Source organism: Staurois parvus, unplaced genomic scaffold (genome assembly GCF_062004578.1).
Source record: "Staurois parvus isolate SC_StPar_1 unplaced genomic scaffold, SC_StPar_1.0 ptg000071l, whole genome shotgun sequence".
Lineage (NCBI taxonomy): Eukaryota > Metazoa > Chordata > Amphibia > Anura > Ranidae > Staurois > Staurois parvus.
In genome coordinates, this window is record NW_028317867.1 from 4,128,825 (window position 1) to 4,149,661 (window position 20,837).

Sequence of the window (20,837 nt, forward strand, 5' to 3'; positions counted from 1 at the left end):
ATGTGACCACAATCTCCCATATTCTTCATATGTCTGGGCTATGGGGTAGTGTGGCAAGGCGGAAGCCTTTTCTTACGAAGGAAAACATTCTAAAAAGACATCCCCTGTTCAGGAACAAATAGAATGGGCAATTTATGATGGTTGTGTAATTCCGTTGAAGATTTTCACTCTTCCTAGTTATTGCTGAGCTCTATCCATTGGTAAAAGGGTTGTCCGTAATTGATAAGGCTCTTTCAGTCTTAAAGGCTAAGTTTACCTTTAAGAAAAAAAATCATAAATGCATATATGTTTGCAGGAAAACAATGTGCATTCATTTATTTTCACAGAAGCCTGCAAAGCATTGCACTCATGAACATTGGATCGTGAGTGCAATGCCAGGCTCCTGTAATTTCTTCCTCCAGCTCTCTCTGCATGGGCTTTCATTTACTGAGCTGGAGGAAATGTCAGTGAACTATGAGTGCAGTGATTACTGCTCATGTCATTGATAACTACAGTACAAGTCTGCTGTGGTGACAGACAGGACTTGTCGCTTAATAATTCACAGATCTGTGAATGAATGATGCGGCTGGGTGAAGCCCTGTACAGCTGTGTTTATTTTAAAAGTGACAGCGGCTGTGGGGAGAAAAATCGCTGCATGCTATCACGGGGGGGGGGGGGGTCCTGATGGTGAGTGGAGTTTTGCAACATGTTACACCCTAAATATAGATGCGGAGTTAGCCTTTAAAACAAATGGCCCACTATACCAATTAAGCATTTTCCTTCATTCAACGATTTTGCTAGGAGAAAGTTTAAGGTGCACTTAAAGGCTCTCTTTACTGTTGCTGACTCTGCTCTGCAGCCAGCTATTGCTGTTATTTCTATATGTCAAACTTCAGTTAACTGGACTAGGGCAATGAACAACAAGCATGACCCTGTATTCCAGGGTCATTTCATTTCTTAACGGAGAAATTACCTTCTGTCTTGCCTTTTTGCATGGATGCCTTGGAACATTTGATTAAACAAATTTCAAGAATTGGCCCTAATCTACAATCCTGTGCTCAGAATTATATGGCTAAAAACCTGGACAGCAGAAGTTTCCTGTAAAAGACACTTAACATGCATGGTCTTTGAAGGTGGAAGTCTTTTTGGTAAGGCACTTGACAAATTCATTACAGATGTTGCAGGAGGGAAGGCTTTTTTTTCCACAGCAGAAGATTGACTGTGATAAGAGAGTAGGGGGCAGGGAAAAGCCATGTTGCCTGTGTCTATGGATGTAGGCAGCACTGTTTGAGATGGGCCACGATAGGAAGTGGTGGAGGCAGAGCCAGAAGCTCCGATGGGGGACCTGAGAAGAAGAGGTTTGGGGCTGCTTTGCACAATTCCATTGCACAGGGCAGGCAAGTATAAACCTGTTTGTCTCTTAAAGTGATTGTAATCTCTATTTTGTCTTCTTTTTTTAATAACAGAGGGGTCTTTGAGACTGCCAATAGATCTTCTACAGTATTGTAAATCCCACTTTGCCTGGTATGAACACAGACGCTCCCATCCCAGAGATTTATTGGTGCCTCTCATTCTGGCCTTCCTCCAATCTGTACTTGAATAGAACTTTCAGCACCCTGAAAGAACAGATTTCAGCCTTGTTCATTCTCTTTAAAAAACCATGGACGTCACTCTCCTTTGTCAAAACCTTTTATACAAGGTTTTTCTCAGAGTAGCCCTGTAACAGACCCAGCTGGGACACGGGCTTTTGGAGGAGACTGCAGGCTAGCATCTGAGGGGGGCTCTACTCTTTGGGAGGTGTGTACCTTTGGAGTAGTTTACTTAGGATTAAAGTCCATGTTTTCCCAAAACACAGACTCTAAGAACTGGAGGACCAGGATACAGATATGAGGTCTCTGTGGCCAAACCAGCATTGACTGCTTCAACCCCCCCCCCCCCCTTCATAGACTCAGAGACTTAAAGAAGATGTTGATATAATCAGCTCAAAACAACATGATGCTGAGGACTCTTGCTGTAATTTGTTTATTAAGGTGTTATGTGATTACTGTCTTTTTACCATTGTGTGCCTCCTAGGTATGCATTCCCATAGTTAATTGGGTCACTTATTGTTTCTGTCTGCTAGTCCTCTTGGAGATGTGAGTAGTAGTATATCAATTTTACCTTCTTACCAAACCATTGTGGGATGTTTATCCTAATGTGTGATATTTGGTTTTATTGTTCATGTGGGAACTGCCCCCATTACTGAAGTGTATAACAATCTGTATTTCTGTTCAATAAACAGATCCAGTTTGGCATCTAATCTAGTGTTGTCTACTCTTGGGTGCAATGCTCTGCTCTAATACCTTGGCCCTGTGAATCAGCAGCGAGGAAGCAGTTCTCTGACAGAGTCACCCAATCAGGGGACAGGTGTTCTGTCACAAGCCCCTCCCCCCTTCTTAAACCCTGTGCTTTCTTGGGACCTCATCTTGGTCTTCTCTGCAGAAGCTAACTTTGGAACCCGTGAGGAATATTTCCTTATATAAGACCTTTTGCAAGGTAGCCTTTCTGGTCATCAACTGTCAGACATGTCTCAGAGTTGGTGTCTCTCTCATAATGTGCCATTCCTCATCCTTCACAATGACAAAGTAGTCCTGCACACAAGACCATCCTTCCTTCCCAAGGTAGTATCAGACCACTTCAATGAACATATAGTTCTTTCCATCTTTGTGCCCTGCTCCAGCAAACCCCAAAGAAATTGCTCTTTATTGTCTGGAAGTAATCGGACTACTTCAGTGCAAAAGCTTCTATTGGGACAATGGACTTCCTGTTCGCCATGCCCTCAGGATCTTGCAAGGGACACCCTTCTTTCAAGTCAACAATTGCTTGCTGGATCAAGCATCTGATCACTAGAGCTCCTCCTCTTTGCTTTTACATTCCCACTCAAGATCAGTGTGTGTTTTTTGGGCATTCTGGCAGCAAGCCTCTGTAGCCCAGCTTTGTAAGGGTACCACCTGGTCTTCAGTTCACATCTTTTCAAAGTTTTACCAGGTGAACATCCAGTCTTCTGCAGATGCAGCCTTGAGCCACCTGGTTCTTGCAGTGACACACTTAACTTGGGTCTTTTGAACCTTTTGTTGTTCTTGGGTCTGTTGGCCTATTTGTTGCCCGCCCTTCTCATTCATGGCTTGGAGACTTCCAGGGTCTAGGAATACTCAGTCTGTGTCCTGTGCTGTACGATTAAGAGGCATTTTACCCATAAGGGGTCTTTCAGACGGGTGGGAAAATGGAGCATTAGTAATTACCTGTGGATGATCAGGGCTGATCAACCACAGCTAAATGCTACATGTCCTATTAAATACGGATGGCAGCTGATTGCAGAAACCACACTGAGTCTCCCTTTGGAATTCATACTCGGCCTCTAAATACACGTGAATGAGGCCTTGCTGTTTCTTCTAGCAATGTAATCTGTGAGTCAACCAACAATGCACCCTTGTGTGGCTGATAGCTTATCTAGAGTGGATAAAGTGGTTCTACCGGCTGAAGGTAAAAAACCTTCAGTGTGCAGCTCCCTCCCATATACTCACCTGATCCAGTGATGTGCCCCAGAGCACAAGCTCTCCTGGGCCGCTCTCTCCTCATTGGCTTAGACACAGCAGCGGGAGCCACTGGCTCTCTGTCTGACACTTCCAGAAGTGTCATTTACCAGTGTCCTCCACATCAGTCCAATATGTAGGGGTGGGTGGAAGGAACCATTCAGCCCTGTGGGGGACACAGAACACCAACCCCCCACTGACACAATTTCTGAACAGATTTTGCAGAAAGATTCTTCCTGATCAGTAAAGCCAATAAAAAAGAAAAAAAAAACCTTTTAACATGCCAAGCACAAAGTCCCAGGCCTATCCTACTTAATGGAGAAGGAAGTGATGTCACTCTGGCACTTCCTGCTCCCAGGGACAATGACATTGGGTGAGTTTGGAGCTCTCCAGTATGGTGACAGGACGATCATGGCTCTACCAATCCTCTTTACTCCCACCAAGTCTTCTGATCGGCTGGGGTTGTCCAGGCACCATGTGACTCCTGTCCTCCGGGTGGATCTGTGATTGGCCGGCTGAGTGTACACCTATATGATCTGCATCCTGTCACCTTCCTGTGTAGCAGTTCAGCGCTGACAGCTCCGCTTCTCCGTCACTTCCTCGGCAATAGATTAGTACTAACAGGTCCCGCTCGGCTCATGTCCCACATTACAACGATCAGGTACCGCTCTGACCAATGACAGCTCACTCCTAGCTCAAGTCCTAGACTTCACAGGAGGCGTGTCTATCGTGGGCGGAGCGGCAGCCTTCCCCCGCCCCACCTGACCAGACACTGTCACAGTTGGTTCTGGTGATTGGGGACGTCTGGGGTGTATTCGCTGAAAGGGGCGGGCGGAGGAGCGTTGCTATGGGTGGCCGGCTGTGCGCTTCCTCAGCCCAGACCGGGCTTCCTGCGCGCCATTTTCGAACCGCTCCTCAGCCCGCCGCTCTGTATCCTGACCAGTGTCAGCTTCCTCAGCATGTGTCCTAGCAACCCCTGGCCGGACACTGACAGGAAGACGTGAGGAGCTGGACTCTGCACTGTGCTGTGTAAGTGGCCGGGGAACCCTCAGCTGCGACTCCTGCTGTCTCCTGTCCATAGGAAGTGTGCGCCTTCCACATGGGCAACCTGGGGGTCTTGTGAGAGAGAAGAGATTTAGGGGGCGGTATGTGTAGGAGAGGAGTGCGGAGGGTCTGACAGGGGGGAGGGGGGGGTGTGTAAGAGAGGAGTGCGGAGGGTCTGACAGGGGGGAGGGGGGGTGTGTAGGAGAGGAGTGCGGAGGGTCTGACAGGGGGGAGGGGGGGTGTGTGTAGGAGAGGAGTGCGGAGGGTCTGACACGGGGTATGTGCAGGAGAGGAGTGCGGAGGGTCTGACAGGGGGGAGGGGGGGTGTGTAAGAGAGGAGTGCGGAGGGTCTGACAGGGGGGAGGGGGGGTGTGTAGGAGAGGAGTGCGGAGGGTCTGACTGGGGGGAGGGGGGGTGTGTAGGAGAGGAGTGCGGAGGGTCTGACAGGGGGGAGGGGGGGTGTGTAGGAGAGGAGTGCGGAGGGTCTGACAGGGGGGAGGGGGGGTGTGTAAGAGAGGAGTGCGGAGGGTCTGACGGGGGAGGGGGGGTGTGTAGGAGAGGAGTGCGGAGGGTCTGACAGGGGGGAGGGGGGGTGTGTAGGAGAGGAGTGCGGAGGGTCTGACAGGGGGTATGTGCAGGAGAGGAGTGCGGAGGGTCTGACAGGGGGGAGGGGGGGTGTGTAGGAGAGGAGTGCGGAGGGTCTGACAGGGGGGAGGGGGGGTGTGTAGGAGAGGAGTGCGGAGGGTCTGACTGGGGGGAGGGGGGGTGTGTAGGAGAGGAGTGCGGAGGGTCTGACAGGGGGGAGGGGGGGTGTGTAGGAGAGGAGTGCGGAGGGTCTGACAGGGGGGAGGGGGGGTGTGTAAGAGAGGAGTGCGGAGGGTCTGACGGGGGAGGGGGGGTGTGTAGGAGAGGAGTGCGGAGGGTCTGACAGGGGGGAGGGGGGGTGTGTAGGAGAGGAGTGCGGAGGGTCTGACAGGGGGTATGTGCAGGAGAGGAGTGCGGAGGGTCTGACAGGGGGGAGGGGGGGTGTGTAGGAGAGGAGTGCGGAGGGTCTGACAGGGGGGAGGGGGGGTGTGTAGGAGAGGAGTGCGGAGGGTCTGACAGGGGGGAGGGGGGGTGTGTAAGAGAGGAGTGCGGAGGGTCTGACGGGGGAGGGGGGGTGTGTAGGAGAGGAGTGCGGAGGGTCTGACAGGGGGGAGGGGGGTGTGTGTAGGAGAGGAGTGCGGAGGGTCTGACAGGGGGGAAGGGAGTGTGTGTAGGAGAGGAGTGCGGAGGGTCTGACATGGGAAGTATGTGTAGGAGAGGAGTGCGGAGGGTCTGACATGGGGAATATGTGTAGGAGAGGAGTGCGGAGGGTCTGACATGGGGGGAATATGTGTAGGAGAGGAGTGCGGAGGGTCTGACATGGGGGGAATATGTGTAGGAGAGGAGTGCGGAGGGTCTGACATGGGGGGAATATGTGTAGGAGAGGAGTGCGGAGGGTCTGACATGGGGGGAATATGTGTAGGAGAGGAGTGCGGAGGGTCTGACATGGGGGGAATATGTGTAGGAGAGGAGTGCGGAGGGTCTGACATGGGGGGAATATGTGTAGGAGAGGAGTGCGGAGGGTCTGTCATTGGGGGGTATGTACAGGAGAGGAGTGCGGAGGGTCTGACATGGGGGGGCATGTGTAGGAGAGGAGTGCGAAGGGTCTGACATAGGGGGGCATATGTAGTAGAGGAGTGCGGAGGGTCTGACATTGGGGGGTATGTGTAGGAGAGGAGTGCGGAGGGTCTGACATGGGGAATATGTGTAGGAGAGGAGTGCGGAGGGTCTGACATGGGGGGAATATGTGTAGGAGAGGAGTGCGGAGGGTCTGACATGGGGAATATGTGTAGGAGAGGAGTGCGGAGGGTCTGACATGGGGGGAATATGTGTAGGAGAGGAGTGCGGAGGGTCTGACATGGGGGGAATATGTGTAGGAGAGGAGTGCGGAGGGTCTGACATGGGGGGAATATGTGTAGGAGAGGAGTGCGGAGGGTCTGACATGGGGGGAATATGTGTAGGAGAGGAGTGCGGAGGGTCTGACATTAGGGGGTATGTACAGGAGAGGAGTGCGGAGGGTCTGTCATTGGCGGGTATGTACAGGAGAGGAGTGCGGAGGGTCTGACATGGGGGGGGCATGTGTAGGAGAGGAGTGCGAAGGGTCTGACATAGGGGGGCATATGTAGTAGAGGAGTGCGGAGGGTCTGACATTGGGGGGTATGTGTAGGAGAGGAGTGCGGAGGGTCTGACATGGGGAATATGTGTAGGAGAGGAGTGCGGAGGGTCTGACATGGGGGGAATATGTGTAGGAGAGGAGTGCGGAGGGTCTGACATGGGGAATATGTGTAGGAGAGGAGTGCGGAGGGTCTGACATGGGGGGAATATGTGTAGGAGAGGAGTGCGGAGGGTCTGACATGGGGGGAATATGTGTAGGAGAGGAGTGCGGAGGGTCTGACATGGGGAATATGTGTAGGAGAGGAGTGCGGAGGGTCTGACATGGGGGGAATATGTGTAGGAGAGGAGTGCGGAGGGTCTGACATGGGGGGAATATGTGTAGGAGAGGAGTGCGGAGGGTCTGACATGGGGGGAATATGTGTAGGAGAGGAGTGCGGAGGGTCTGACATGGGGGGAATATGTGTAGGAGAGGAGTGCGGAGGGTCTGACATTAGGGGGTATGTACAGGAGAGGAGTGCGGAGGGTCTGTCATTGGGGGGTATGTACAGGAGAGGAGTGCGGAGGGTCTGACATGGGGGGGGCATGTGTAGGAGAGGAGTGCGAAGGGTCTGACATAGGGGGGCATATGTAGTAGAGGAGTGCGGAGGGTCTGACATTGGGGGGTATGTGTAGGAGAGGAGTGCGGAGGGTCTGACATGGGGAATATGTGTAGGAGAGGAGTGCGGAGGGTCTGACATGGGGGGAATATGTGTAGGAGAGGAGTGCGGAGGGTCTGACATGGGGGGATATGTGTAGGAGAGGAGTGCGGAGGGTCTGACACGGGGGGTATGTGTAGGAGAGGAGTGCGGAGGGTCTGACACGGGGGGGGTATGTGTAGGAGAGGAGTGCGGAGGGTCTGACACGGGGGGGGTATGTGTAGGAGAGGAGTGCGGAGGGTCTGACACGGGGGGGGGTATGTGTAGGAGAGGAGTGCGGAGGGTCTGACACGGGGGGGGTATGTGTAGGAGAGGAGTGCGGAGGGTCTGACACGGGGGGGGTATGTGTAGGAGAGGAGTGCGGAGGGTCTGACACGGGGGGTATGTGTAGGAGAGGAGTGCGGAGGGTCTGACATGGGGGGAATGTGTAGGAGAGGAGTGCGGAGGGTCTGACACGGGGGGAATGTGTAGGAGAGGAGTGCGGAGGGTCTGACATGGGGGGGGGGGTATGTGTAGGAGAGGAGTGCGGAGGGTTTGACATGGGGCGGTATGTGTAGGAGAGGAGTGCGGAGGGTTTGACATGGGGCGGTATGTGTAGGAGAGGAGTGCGGAGGGTTTGACATGGGGCGGTATGTGTAGGAGAGGAGTGCGGAGGGTCTGACATGGGGGGGGAGGTATGTGTAGGAGAGGAGTGTGGAGGCTCCGATGCAGGGCGGTATGTGTAGGAGAGGAGTGCGGAGGGTCTGACATGGGGCGATATGTGTAGGAGAGGAGTGCGGAGGGTCTGACATGGGGGGGGGGGGTGTGTGCAGGAGAGGAGTGCGGAGGGTCTGACATGGGGGGCGGTATGTGTAGGAGAGGAGTACGGAGGGTCTGACATGGGGCGGTATGTGTAGGAGAGGAGTGCGGAGGGTCTGACGGGGGGGGGGGGTATGTGTAGGAGAGGAGTGCGGAGGGTCTGACATGGGGAGGGAATGTACAGGAGAGGCGTGCGGAGGGTCTGACATGGGGGGGTATTTGTATGTTCCCCTTCAACATACAAATCTATAAGTTGGGGGGGGGGGGGGGAGGTGCTCTGGGTATCCCTTTTCTGTCCCACATGTGTTATGCAGAGTGTCTGAACGAGACCTTTCAGACTCTGGGATTTAGATTTTAAAACCGTTTTTCTAGTTAATTTAGTTGTCTGTTTCTTTACCTGGAATGTGTACAAAATCCTTCCTGTCTAAGTGGTGGTGCACAATATTCTGGGTTGGGGAAATCTGGAGTCCTGAGAAAGACAGATGGCAGCAGGAGCCCTGGGTAAAAGCAGCCTTTGTAGTTGATTGTCAGTCTGGGTGTATGGCTTTCTTTCCATGCCCCCTAGATTTTGGGACAAGTAAAATAAAATTTTTTGAAATGGGATGCATGCATGGGTTAAAGGGTGATGTTTATTAGCCTGTGTGTGTGTGTACACAGTTGTGCTCAAAAATGTACTTACCCTGGCAGAAATCGTGAAATTTTCGATTTGTTATTGAAAATATGACTGATCATGACAAAACAGTGTTTTACTTAATCGCTTGCCAACTGCACACTGTAGCTCTACTGCTACAGTGTCGACCGGCTGTCAACAATTATATGTGTGTGTGTGTGTATATGTGTGTGTATATATATATATATATATATATATGTGTGTGTGTGTGTGTGTGTGTGTGTGTGTCGATCAGCGAGTCCCAGCCGTGAATTGCTATGGTTGAGTTGCCAAAAAGTAGCTTTTACTGCACCAATGCTACAAAAAGCCCTGTGACATTGGCACAGTAAAGGCTTTTTCCTGGCAACTCAGCCATGCAGCTCATTTTTGTTCAAGTGTCGTCGTATTGTGCTCCTTCAAAACAATCACACTGTTTTTTGTGTTTTTGTTTTTTTTTCCCCAGAGCAGCATGTATTTCTCCTGGGGTTACCTGTGGGTTTTTCTTTGTATCCCAAACAATTCTTCTGGCAGTTATGGTTGCAATCTTTCTTGCTCTACCTGTGCTTTGATAGCAAGAGATCTTTGAATTTTCCACTTCTTAATAAGTGATTTAACAGTAGTGACTGATATATTCAAGGCCTTGGATATCCTTCTTTTTTTTTTTTTTTTTATATATATCCTTTTCCTTCCTTATAATGTTCCGTTACCTTGTTATGCAGGTCTTTTGACAGTTCTTTTCTGCTCCCCATGGCTCAGTATTTAGCCTCCTCAGTGCATCCACGTGAGAGCTAATAAACTCCTTGACTGGTTATACACTGATACTAATTGCAATTTAAAAAGCCACATATGTGGGAAATGAACCTTTAACCGCTTCCGCGCCGCTCTATAGCTGAAATACTGCTACAGGGCGGCACAGGTGTGTAAAATCACATATATATATATATATATATGTATATGTGATTTTGCAGTTCTGGGTAGGGGGCTCGTGCGAGCACCCTACCCTGCACCACCATTCGCGGCCTCGGCTGTCAATCAATGGGACCCGGCCGGTGATTCCCCGCCTGCACCCGGCAATCTGAGGATTTCCGAGGGGGGATAGACCTGTATGTAAACAATACAGATTTCTTCCCTGTCACCTCCTGCACACTGCTTTGTATGGCTCTGCATAGCAGAGCCATTCAAAGCAGTGTGCTTACAGTGAAACAGACACACAGCGCACACAGTAAAACAGCACTCAGTTAACTCTTTGATCGCCCTAAGATGTTAACCCTTTCCTGCCCAGTGCCATTAGTACAGTGTCAGTGCTTTTTATTAGTACTGATCACTGTATTGGTGTCACTGGGGATGTCAGTGATACCAAGTCAGTTCCCGCCCAGTGCAATAGGAAGAAGGGTCAGCTGCACACCGAAGGATAGATGAATATAGTGTGTATTTATTGATCCATAGGACACACAAAACACCAGGACATGAATACAGGACCTGTTTTTTTTTTTTTTTTTTTAATTTAAATATTTATTAAATTTTTCATATTAATACAAAAACCCAAAAAGGGAAATAATTCTCATACAGGTATACAATTATATAACATTTCTACCTTTCCCTTACTGAAGACTCTTTTCCTTCCCTTCCCACTATCCCCCCCTCCCGCCCCTCTTCCCCCCTGCTCCCCCTCTGCAGATTCTAACCCTCTCTAATCTCTTGAGGCCTATTAATTTTTTATTTATTTTTTGCTAACATCCTAGTTCATATCTTCCTATATTTCTCTTTCAGTCCTGCTCTTTCCCACTTTTCCCATCTCCTGGAATAAACTCCCATCCTATCTTCTTGCATATGGTATGATCTTTCCATTCTACCTATCTGGTTTACTCTATTAATCCAGTCTACCTCCTTCGGTACCTCAACTTTCCCCCAAAACTTGGGTATCAACCCTTTCGCCGCATTCAAGAAGTACCAAATCCCGGAATCTTTATATTTATTTAAAGATGTCTCCACATTGTGTAGGAGGCACGTCGTTGGGTCTAATCCTATGTCAATTTCAGTTATTTCTTCAATTAATTTAACTATTATCTTCCAAAAAGCCTGGATTTTCGGACATTCCCACCATATGTGAAACACCGTGCCTATCTCTCCACATTCTCTCCAACACATATTTGAGTTTTCCCCATTCATCTTGTGCTCTACACTCGGTGTAATGTGCCATCGTGTCACACACTTATAATTAACCTCAACCTCTCTTATACTAACATTATCGTGTATCAGTCTAAACATCTTTCTCTGTCTATCTTCATCAAACCCAACTCCCATATCCCTTTCCCATTTTGTCATAAAAATTAACTTTGTGTTTGTGTCTAATTCTGTGAGTATTCTATACACTTTTGAGATACCGTGCTTCCCATCCCTTCGTGTCTCTAACAACCTTTCAAACATATTCCACTCCTGTTTTAGTCTCAGGGGTTTCGGTAGATTTCCAATAAAACTTTTCAGTTGCTGATATTTCCACTCATCTATTCTAATAAAAATATCTCCCTTCTCTATTAACTCTTTAAGTGATCTCAATTCTCCCTCCACCAGGACATCTCTCAATTGGGTATCCTCCTTTCTAAACCATCTCCCTGATATCTTATTCTTTCCAGGGGGAAAGTACTCAGTATTTATAAGAGGCATTAGTGTAGAATTAAATTCCCATTTCATGTTTTTGTGTAAATTGTCCCATACCCTAAAGACATTTAAAGTGTAAATACTTGTGCTTTCTTTAATTCCCCTAAACTGTGGTGGGACCCATATCATCTGACTCAATCTAATGCCACTAAGATCATTTTCAATTGTTACCCAGCTTTTCCCCTTGTGGTTAAATGTCCAATCGTATATTCTTGCTAAAACCACTGCTTTATAGTATCTCTTGACATCTGGTAGACCCAATCCCCCTTTCTCTTTAGTCCTACTCAATGTTTCATATGCTATTCTGGGTTTTTTATTCTTCCATATGTATCTTGTTAACATTTTTTTCATTATCTTAAAGAAGGCTTCTGGGATTTTAATTGGTACCATTTGAAATCTATACAGTATTTTAGGCATAACTACCATTTTGACTAGGTTTATACGTCCTATCCAGGATGGGTTTCCTCCTTCTAGTCTTTTTAAATCTTCCCTGATTTCGTTTATCAAAGAGATATAGTTTAATCTATACAAATGCTTAGGTGAGGCAGTGAGTTTTATTCCTAGGTATTTTATCTCTTTTTCTCTCCATATAAAAGGGAATTCTTTTTGTAGTTTTTCTTTTTCATTCTTTGATATATTAATATTCAGGATCTCTGTTTTCGCTGGATTAATTTTTAAATTTGATAGTTCACCATACTCTTTCAGAATCTTCATTATATTTGGGAGAGTTATTCGGGGATTCCCCACATAGAACAATAAGTCGTCCGCAAAGGCCGCTACTCTATGTTCTGTGGATTCTATCTGAATTCCCTTTACCGATCCACTATTTCTTATTATTGACAACAGAGGTTCGAGTGACAATACATATAGCAGAGGGGACAGTGGGCAGCCCTGTCTTGTACCATTAGACATTCCGATGGGTTCTGATCTCTCCCCATTTACCGTGATAATTGCAGTAGGCTCCCTATATAATTTACCTATCCACTCTCGCATTCTATCACCTATCCCCAACACTTTTAAGTTGTCCATCATAAAGCCCCAGTCCACTCTATCAAATGCCTTTTCAGCATCAATTGACAAGAGCACCACCGGGGCTTTCCCTTTTCTACTTTTCTGAATAAGCATCAGGGTTCTCAAGCCGTTATCTCTGCCTTCTCTCCCCGGTACAAAGCCCACCTGATCTCCATGGATCCATTCAGGCATCAGATTCCTCAACCTGTTTGCCAACACCTTTGCATACAGTTTAGTGTCTACGTTCAATAATGAGATAGGCCTATAACTGGAGCACTGAGATGGATCTTTTCCCTCCTTGTGAATAAGCACTACATGGGCCTGTAGGGACTCTCTCCTCACTTCCATCCCCCCTCCCAGAGCATTCATATATTCCTCCAACTTGGGTAGAAGTACTTCACTAAATTTCTTATAATACTTAACTGTGTATCCATCCGGGCCTGGGCTTTTTCCTCCCCCTGTGCTTCTTAATGCTATTTTAATTTCTTCCTGGGAGATTTCTGCATCCAGGGAGTTCAACTGTGCTTCACTTAGTTTTGGTAATCCCGCATTTTTTAAGTATGTCGTCTTTTTTTCGTTAATTCCCTCTTGGGCTTCTTTTAGGGGGCCTTGGGGGCTAATATTATATAACTTTTTGTAATACTCCGTAAACTCTTTAATAATCTCTTTATTTGAGTGGACCAACTCCCCCTTTAAACTTTTTATCTTTTCTATATAATTCCTAGTTTTCTTTTTATTCAAAGCTTTCATTAAGTATCTTCCTGGTCTGTCTCCCCATCTATATCTTTCGTTCAAAACCCTGTTGTATACTCTTCTCTTCTCCTCATCCATCAACCTCTCTAGCTCATCTTTTTTGTCCGATAACCTCTGTCTCGTGTCTTTTGTTATTTTCTTCTTATGGATCTGCTCCAAGTCTAATATTTCTTTTAAGAGCCCACTGACCCTCTCTCTTCTTTCCTTTTTCTTCCTTGCTCCTGCCGCAATCAAGATTCCTCTTATGAATACCTTATGGCTTTCCCAGACTGTAGCTATCGATACATCCTCTGTTTCGTTCTCCTTAAAGTATACCTTAATCTCTTTCTCGATTTTCTGAACTACATCCTTATCCAGAAGAAGACCCTCATTTAACCTCCACCCCATTCCTCCCGTCCACCTTCTTCCCCATCCCATTTTCATTACAACCGGGGCATGGTCCGAGAACGTCCTTGTCTCTATGTCAATTTTAACCAGATGATCTATAAGTTGATGGTCTATTAAGATGTAATCTAATCTCGAGTATATCTCATGTGCATTAGAGAAGAAGGTATAGTCTCTGTCTTTCATATGCTTTATTCTCCAAGTATCCACTAGTTGATATTCATGCATCACTTTTTTCAGAGCTCTCAGAGACCTACTCCCCTCTCTTTGCACAGAAGAGGTATTATCCTTTTGTGGGTCCATACAGAAATTTAGGTCTCCAGCTACTATCAGGCGCCCTGTTTTAAATTCCATTAATTTTTTCAGCAGACCCTTCATATACATCTCCGGGTTTTTATTAGGGCAGTATATATTGGCTAAAGTACACTCAATCCCCTGGAGTCTACCTTTTAAAAATAAAAACCTCCCCTCAGGGTCGGTTCTTCTATCCTCCAGCTCAAATCTCATATTCTTTGCAAAACCTATTGCAACCCCTTTCGCTCTTTTAATTGGAGAGTCTGCATAGTACCATGTTGGGTAGTGTTTAGATTTCAATTTCACGTTTACCTCTATCTCAAAATGCGTCTCCTGTAAAAATACCACTGATGTAGCCCTATGATGTAACTCGTTAAACAACCTAAATCTCTTCCCTGGACAGCTCAACCCGTTCACATTATAGGTTATAAACTGTATTTCTTCCATCATTCCCAATTAACTCCATCTCTCTTCCAAATTGCCTCTTCCTCTTTATCTCTTCTGTCATGTAGAATATTGACCCAATACCTCCTCCCCTCCCTCCCTCCCGCCCAACTCTCGTCCCCTCCCTCCCCCCTTTCCCTCCACCCCTCCCTCCCCCCCACTAGGCAACTAATGCACCTACTAATCATTTGTGTTTCTAAGAACCACTGTTGATTATTTTTGGGGTTTGAACTCTGTCCATGGACAGCTCCTCCTCCTTCCCCCTCCTCCCCAGCTGTTCCCGTCCGTAATCTCATTTCTTCCTTTGCTTTTAACAATCCGCGGTTTCACCCCTAGGGAAAATCTCAGGAAAATCTCTATTTGGACAATAATTAATTCTGCTTTCTCCCTCTAACAGTCTGCCATTCCTTTTGTCTTGCTTCTCCTCCTTTATTTTCTTCTTCCCATCCAAGGATCTCCATCCTCTGCAACTCAAGTTTTTCACAAAAAACTCTCATATCTTCTGGGAATCTCAGGTAGGCTGTTATCCCATTTTTCCACCCAATCAGACAAATCGGGGTTCCCCATCTATAGAGGACCTTCTTTTTTCTCATCTGCTCTGTCAGTGGTTTCAAAGTTCTTTTTCTCCACAAAGTTTCTGGTCCAAGGTCTGCAAAGATCTGAATAACCATTTCTCCATATTTAATCGTTTTTTTCCCTTTAATCTTCCTCCAGATCTCTTCTCTGTCTCCATACCTATGTAATTGGACTATAACATCTCTTGGATTTTCCTTCCCGTCATTTTGAAACTTTCCTTTTCTCCAAACACCATCTGTTTTAATCACTTCTGACGTAGCTCTATTCAATATGGAATTTAAAATTTTACATATTTCTTTTTGTAATATTTCCCCTTCTATGGTCTCTGGGATTCCTCTCAGCCTTAGGTTGTTCTTCCTGTCCCTATTTTCTTGTACCTCCAATTTATACCGCAGCTTTATTTGCGTTTTCTCCATATTTTTTACTTTTTCCTCCAATTGAGATATATTCTGGGCCTGATGTTTTACTTTTCCTTCCATTTCCTCCACTCTTGTCAGCACCTGTCCCAGATCCTTCCGTATAGTTGCCATTTCATTCTTTATTATCTTTTCTAAGGCCTCAAACATTTCTGCCATCTCTTTTTTATTTGGTGCTTGTAGGTCACTTTCCATTTCTCTCCCATCCACTATTTCTGATATCTGCTGGTTAGTGACATCCAAGCCCAATGATAATCTAGGGCTTTTTTCCAGACTGGTATCCCCTTCTCTTTTCCCATTTATACTTTGTGATCTTTCTGGGGTTATATTTCCCTGCAATGTATATTTTTTAATTGTTCCTGATTGGGATCCTTTAAGACCACTTCCTTTAATGCTCTTATTCTTCATGTCTTCTATAGAATTCTTTTATTCCATATGCTATTAAATAGTATACTTCTATAATATGGTCCCCTTTTTGCCTGTTAGTTTGTCCTCTAGTTTTCCTGCTTTAAGTACTAAGTTAGTCTCTCTTTCCAGATCCCCTGGGAATCCCCTCCTTTCTCTTCTCTTTTGTTTTCTATTATGTTGTGTCACATGCAACAAGTAAATACGAGGGAGACAATTTTTCAGTTTTCAGCAGCTTCCACTCACCCAGCTCACCCCTCCTTCTCCTCGGGCTGGCTCCAGCTTGCTGTCTGTAGTTCCAGTTAGGTTGCTTGGGGATTCCACAGGGTCCTTTCCTTTTACTTTTCCCACTCTTATTTCTTCTCCTCTTGGGGTATTTTTGGTACCTGGAGCAGCAGTTGTTTTTCCCTTTCTCCCCTTCGGTGCAGGCTCAGCAAGGGGGGTACTCGGAGAAGCCGCCTTGTCTCTCCCTGCCTCTTGTGAGACGCCAGCCGGCTTTCTCCTTTCCCAACACTCCTTTGCGGCTGGTCACATGGTCCCACCGTCCTCCTGTCACCTCGGCAACCCGGCTTCCCGGCTCTCTCACTTGCCGCTGACCGGGCTGCCGGGTAGACCTAGCCCGCAACCACAGCTCCTCTCTGCCTCCGCACCAGGGGTCCACTCTGCCGTCAATTACCCCGCTCTCCAGGTAAATCTTCGGCCGCTCATGCCTCTGTCCGTGCGGGGTAGCTGGGGAGGGTCTGGACGGAGGAGTCCCGTCGGAGAGCTCCTATCGCATGCTCTCCGGCGCCGCCATGTTCAGGCTCCACCCCTCGAATACAGGACCTGTTAACGCGTTTCACACGATCTCGCGCTTAATCATAACCACGAGATTAAGCGTGAGATCATGTGAAATGTTGGACATGATGAGGTTGTGCAAGACAGTTTCACATCACATTCTAATAAATCCTTTTGTGATGCACATAAATCCCCAAAAAAACTCCAACTATTAATATACTCAATGTAACTTCAACTAAATTGTGTTTACATAAATCCACACTCAATTCTGTCTTTAAAAAGCAAAAAAAAAAAACAAAAACCCAAAAAATATCAAAATTATAATAAAATATATATATAAAAATTATATATATATAAAAAAAAAAAAATTGTGTTCAATAAACCCAAAGTGTCCAAGTTCCAAAAAAATTTTTTCTTTCAATCCAGTAAAGCAGAAATTGGTTCTAAGACTCCATGATTACCTCAAAGAAAGAAAAATAGAAAAAAAAGAAAATTCATAGTGTATTACCCTTTAAAAATATATATATATACACTTCACTCTGTGCACAACACAAAAACACACCAAAAATTATTTTGTGCAAAATAAATCAAATATATATCACAATCCAAATAAATAAATAGGTAAAAAAAATAAATAAAACCCAAATCGTGAAAAACGTGATCACTCCAATCACAAGTGAATAGTGATACTAGGTACTAGTACCCTCTAAACTGCAGCCAAAAGTGATGCTAGGTACTATTACCCTCTTCCAGTATTTTCAAGCATGAGCTGACATAGGAAATCCGTATCTCTCAATCCTTCGTTTTCAGAGGTATTCCTCCCAACTCATAAAAGCATAAAAAGGCTCTTAGGCAGAATCCATGAAAATGGACAAATTTTAATAGTAACTCACATATGAAACAGGGATATCCAGCTTCACATATTCCTCTTTCAAGTTTCAGGTTGAAAATCACATGTTTCCAACCAACAAAATGGCCGCAGCGACACTTCCGGTTAGCGTGCGTGCGTGATGACGTCACTACACTATGAATTTTCTTTTTTTCTATTTTTCTTTCTTTGAGGTGATCATGGAGTCTTAGAACCAATTTCTGCTTTACTGGATTGAAAGAAAAAAAATTTTTGGAACTTGGACACTTTGGGTTTATTGAACACAATTTTATATATATATATATATATATATATATATATATATATATATATATATATATATATATATATATATATATATATATATATATATATATATATATAATTTTGATATTTTTTGGGTTTTTTTTTTTTTTTTTGCTTTTTAAAGACAGAATTGAGTGTGGATTTATGTAAACACAATTTAGTTGAAGTTACATTGAGTATATTAATAGTTGGAGTTTTTTTTAGGGATTTATGTGTATCACAAAAGGATTTATTAGATTGTATACTTTCTAGGGAGAAAGTTGTGATTTTGTGTGAAGGGTTATAATATAGGAGCTTATTGATTGAGTTTCACATCACAGGTCATACACCATGGCAAGACACAAGGTAATTATACTGCATACGTAGAAGGCAGGCAAAGATTTCATAGCAGACTGGGGTTCCAAGCTCATTTGAAAAAGCCCAAAGAAATGGGCAATGTTAGGACTGCAGATGCAGTGGTCAGCCAAGGAAACTTAAAGTGGTTGTAAACCCTTACACATACCCTGTGAAGTATCTGGCTTCTGGTGATACAGACATTAAACAAATCCTCCCACATAAGTTGTACCTGTTTAGCTGAAGTTTTTTCTTTAGTACATTCATTCAAAATCCAGCATTTATAAAGCTTGCCTGAGTTGTCGGGGAAAAAAAAAAACAGATGGAGAGCTGAAATTGCACGCTGCAGAGCTCGGTGAGGAGAGCTCATTTGAGGGAAAGGATACACCCCTTCACAAATCACGCAGGAACAGAGCTGAGGATGTCAATCTGCAGGAGATCCTTCCCTGTCACCCTTTTTTTTTTTTTTTTTTTTTTTTTTTTTTTTTAGCAAGGAAATCTTGTCAGAAATCACTCATGCAGATAGCAGAGGAATGAGACAGCAGAGAAAAATGACACTTTGTGTTCATATTTCATGTCTGAGGTTTACAACCACTTTAATGCGCAGAAGAAAGACACATCATACTAATTTCCCTTTGACGTCGGAAGATGTCCAGCAGTGCCATCAGCACAGAACAGGCAGAAACCAATGGGACCCAGGTTACACCTATCTACTATCCAAACAAGCCTGGCCAGAAGTGGTCTTCATGGGAGAATTGCAGCCAAAAAGCCATACCTTCCGACATGGAAACAAGGCTAAGCAACTCAACTATGCATGAAAACATAGGAACTGGGATGCAGAAAATTGGCAGCAGGTGCTCTGGACTGATGAATCAGAATTTTACATTTTTGGCTGTAACTGGAGAATGGTACAATGAGAGTACACAGGCAACAGCGAAGCACAGTGGAGGTTCTTTGCAAGCTTGGGGCTGCATTTCTGTAAATGGAGTTGGAGATTTGGTCAGGATCAATGACGTCCTCAATGCTGAGAAGTGCAGGCAGATACTTAGCCATCATGTCATACTATCAGGGAGGTGTGCGATTTGTTCTGCAGCAGAGCAGCGACCCCAAACTTACAGCCAATGTCATTAAAAGAACTACAGTATATTCACTGCAAGGAAGAACAAGGAGTCCTGGCAGTGATGGTTTGACCCCCACAGACCCCCAACCTCAATATCATTGAGTCTGTCTGAGATATTGTGAAGAGACAGAAGGATTTTAGGCAGCCTACATCCACAGAAGATATCTGGTTAGTTCTCCAAGATGTCTGGAACAACTTACATGCCAAGTCCTTTCAAAAACTGTGTGCAAGTGTACCTAGAATTCATGCTGTTTTGAAGGCTAAGGGTGGTCACACCAAATTTTGATTTCTCTTCTGTTCATTTACTTCCATTTTGTTAATTGATAGAAATAAACTATTGCCCTGAAGTCCCCACACACTTCTGTGGCCCCCCTCTTTGGAAACCCATGTTTTCCCCCTGGACAAAACTATCAACGGTTTACATGGTGGGTTAACATTGGCCTTTACGGGATAGCCCATTTTATAGACCACAAAGGAATTCCAGTCCTCGCTCTCTTTGCAGACCTTACAAACACCCCCCTTGGAGACCTTCCGCCTCTGCCAGATCACTCACTATTTACAGATGTTGAGTTGGGACCAGGTGGAGATCTCTACCAAGACCTACTATGAAAATAGGTGTTTACATGGTCTGGGGCAGCTGGTTGAGGACCACCAAACTTATACTGTTTAAATGATGTACATGATTTTTGTTTTGTTTAATATGACACCATCGCTTTACATTTAATTGTATGTATCTGTACTTTAATACTTTGTCCAGATTTCTTTAATAAAAATTATTTGAAAGAAAAATAAACTTAGTGTTACTAAAACCACACAGTAAAATCAGTGTGCATGCAGTATAGCATGCTTATTATACTCACTGTGGAAGATTGATCCTGCCTTCTCTGATCCTCCCCTTCTACTGTCTCCAATCTGCTGATAGTGCAGAGTTCTAGGAGTCGCTCAGTGATTCAGTTTACTCATGCTCAGTTTAGTGTGTATTGGTAGTTTTTTTGGGGGTGAAGGGTGCATGTGATCAGAACAGGGCCAATCAGCACTGTCCAGACAGAGGGTCAGAGGATATGCAGCCTCATAGGACAGTCAAAAAACTCCTACAAGATTAACCAGTGCCCTGCTGGAAACTGATAGAAGTCACAAGACTTCTATACTGCTGATGAGAAAAGGTATTTAGCAGTTTACATTTACTAAAATAATTGCATTTCCTTGTTCTGTGTACTATGGGAGACCAGATATAGTGAATGCAGGGTCCGGGGTTTAGTAACACTTTTTTATTTCTGAAAGCATTCCTAATTTACAGCTTTTTTACAACTGCTTAAAACGTTTGCACAGTAGTGCATATAAGAAAAACTTAAAGGGGATCTGTGAAAGATAATGTTTTCCTTTTTCTTTTCAGAATCTACTGCATCGTCAGACTTGTTTAACACACTGGTTTTACTGTAGAAGATGTAAGATGTTCAGCTGATGCATGTGGAAGTCAGATGAATGAAGGGGCACTTCCTGTGTAAAGGCTTGAACGTCGGCTTGTCACTATACAAAAGTGAGTGAAAATTACTTGG

The 20,837-nt window shown here is 45.4% G+C and overlaps 1 protein-coding gene across 1 annotated transcript in view; it reads left to right on the forward strand.

Moving 5' to 3' along the window:
* Positions 1–3,923: 3,923 nt before the first annotated feature.
* CEP135 (centrosomal protein 135) overlaps positions 3,924–20,837 on the forward strand; it is an 85,937-nt gene continuing 69,023 nt past the window's right edge. The window contains exons 1-2 of the mRNA XM_089669277.1: positions 3,924–4,580; positions 20,675–20,818. The gene's annotated coding sequence lies outside the window, so the exon portion shown is untranslated. The remainder of the gene's footprint in view (positions 4,581–20,674; positions 20,819–20,837) is intronic.